Here is a 3,150-nt window from a genome sequence, read left to right on the forward strand (position 1 = left end):
CACCACTGATGTAGTCAGTGCCCAGCAGGCTCTTCTTACATATTTATGAGAGATTAAGTCATTATAGTATAACCCCAGCTTCTCAGGAACAGTAGCCAGAAAAGCCTTCATTAAAGTTGCATTTCTATTTGTGCAAATGGCTGGTTTAGCTTCAAAAATTGGCCCATTAATGGTGGGCATGAGTTTGCATCATGGCTGCATGATGGATCAGATATGAGGGAAAAAACTTCAACTCTCAAACCTCTTTGACCAGAGGTGAAAGTTATAAGACAACATAATGCAGAGAAATAGATGCCCTGGCCATGCACATTCTGCCTTTTTAAGTAACAGAATCCCCAATTTGTTATTAGATGGACATCCTCTCTGATTATAGGTTATAGTCTCCTACCTTCTTATAGCTGCAGCTGCTGCTGCTGCTAAGTCACTTCAGTCGTGTCCAACTCCATGTGACCCCATAGACGGCAGCCCACCAGGCTCCCCCATCCCTGGGATTCTCCAGGCAAGAACACTGGAGTTGGTTGCCATTTCCTTCTTCAATGCATGAAAGTGAAAAGTGAAAGTGAAGTCGCTCAGTCGTGTCCGACTCTTTGCAACCCCATGGACTGCAGCCCATCAGGCTTCTCCATCCACGGGATTTTCCAGGCAAGAGTACTGGAGTGGGGTGCCATTGCCTTCTCCGTTCCTATAGCTAGGTACAGCCATAAGATCAACTTATGGCTATGCTTGTGGGGTTTCTCAATATCAATTCTATTGACAATTTGGGCCAGATAGTTCTTTGCTGTGGGGGCTCTCCTGGACACTGTGCAAAGTTAAGCAGCATCCTTGACCTCTACTCACTAGATACCAGTAGTCCTGTATCTCCAGGATTCCCAAGTGATGCAACGGTAAAGAATCCACCTGTCAATGCAGGAGATGCAAGAGACATGGATTCAGTCCCTAGGTTGAGAAGATCCCCTGGAGTAGAAAATGGCAGCATAACTCTAGTATTCTTGCCTGGAAAATTCCATAGACAGAGGAGCGTGGCAGGCTACAGTCTGCAAGTTGCAAAGAGTCAGCCACAACTGAGCATGCACACACCCCTACTTGTGCCCTATCAAAGTTGTGACAACCAAAAAATGTCCTGACACTTTGTCAAATATCACTTGAAGGGCAAAACCACACTCAGTTAAGTAAGAATCACTGAATTAAAGGGATGTAAGTGGAATCATCTATTCTACTTCTAGGACATTCCATTAAATAGTTCATTCTTTGTTTCTTCCCCTTTCCTGCTGTGTTGACTGAAGCTTGAGCCACTGTTTTGAACAAACATGAGGAATAGCATTATTAAAGACAGAAGGGCAACAAGATGGCAGGGGAGGGGGTCCTTATGATCACCATGTGTCTGCCTGTCTCATAAGAGCTAAACATACCACATAAGAGCAACATAAACTTCTATTTCCCTTATTCCTTTGCTATGATGGGTTCTTTAATGGAAACATAATTTCCCCACCACATCTTCAATCTTTTTCTGTAATACGGTAATCTCAAGAGAGAAGCATATATGTTCACAACTCAGAAGCAACTGACTTGTCATTAAGGAATCCACATTTAAAGCTGCCTCCCCACTCACAGAAGATTTTTGATAAGCTAACTCTGAGATGCACAGATGTAGAATAGTGGTTCTCAAATTTGGCTACATGTTAGAATCTTCTGGAGAGTCTTTACAAATCTTAAAGCCCAGGTTGCATCCCAGACAGCGTCAATCAGAATGTTAGGAGGCAGGACCCAGGCATCAGTACTTTGTAAAAATCTTCAGATAATTCCAATGTATAGTCAAGTTTGGGAAACATTCACACTGAGCATTTTCCTTCAAGTTCTGATTGTAATTAATTAACCTTAGTTGCTCTATTTGCTTTGGAAATGTAAGGCATGTGTTTTGCTCTGTACCAGAGACATTCTTTTGCCAAATGTTATGTTTCCACTTCTGGATATTCTCATGTTTGATGTGCAAATGGTGAGAGTGAGTCAGACACAGTTTTGTACCAATCAGCAAAATCTGGAGAAATATTTCAGTAGTTCATGTTATTGAAAATACTTGAGCTTATTCAAGGTAAGTCCATGCTCTCACTGTTCTCAACACAGACACATGCATATACAAACTCTCTCTCTTAATATAATCAGTAAGCCAGATGAGTTGGGACAAACTAGCTTTATTCTGAAAATTAAAACTAAATGCATAGCCTCTGAACCTTTAGGGGTTATTTCTGTTACATGGAATGAATGGTATCCAGATCACAGAGTTGTTTAGGAGTTAGCTGTGACTATAGCTATGTAAGTACTTGGCTGGGAGAAACATTTTTTTGTCTAAGGGATCACACCACCTTCTCTAGTAGGAACATCTTGGTAATACAAACATCTGCAGTGAGGAATAAAAAAACTTTTAAATAAAAATAAATGAAATGGACAGTGTATGAAAATAAACTGAAGTCCTCTATAGGTGGGTGTGGGGCTGCTACTGGATCTGTCTACATTTTGAAACCAAACTAAATTCTTTTAAATTTTTCCTGGAGGAATGACCGAAACAACTCAAAGTGGGGGTTCAGCATCAGCCATGCAGTTATGCAGTTCTAGAATAAGAAATCTTTAACACCATCAAAAACCCTGTGTACCCTTAAGGACCACCCCCATCAGGAGGGCAAGGGAAAATTGGCACCATTATTTCCTGTTTGCCCATTGTCTTTCTATAATGGAGGATATCAGCGATTATTGAGATTTCAGAGTTTATTGTTAAAGCGTTCTTAAGTCACAATACGTGAGTGATCTAAGAAGAATTACAATAGACTATCATCACAGAAACTATTCTCCAATAATGAGGTTTCTCTTAATGCTAAGTGAGGGGATAGGGGGAAAGAAGGAAGAATAGGGAACAAAAAGACACTGCATTCCTAGTAAAAGCCAGGCACTGCAGCAAACTACTTGTGCTATCTTCTAAAAGCAATTTCAAAGCAATATTCACGTATCAAGAGGCTTATGAGAAAGGCACAGCTAGATGAAGATGGAGATAAAATAAATGTGAGAGATCATCAGATCAGATCAGATCAGTCGCTCAGTCGTGTCCGACTCTTTGCGACCTCATGAATCGCAGCACGCCAGGCCTCCCTGTCCATCACC

The sequence above is a fragment of the Bison bison genome, unplaced genomic scaffold (genome assembly GCF_000754665.1).
Source record: "Bison bison bison isolate TAMUID 2011002044 unplaced genomic scaffold, Bison_UMD1.0 scf7180017864139, whole genome shotgun sequence".
NCBI classification, from domain to species: domain Eukaryota; kingdom Metazoa; phylum Chordata; class Mammalia; order Artiodactyla; family Bovidae; genus Bison; species Bison bison.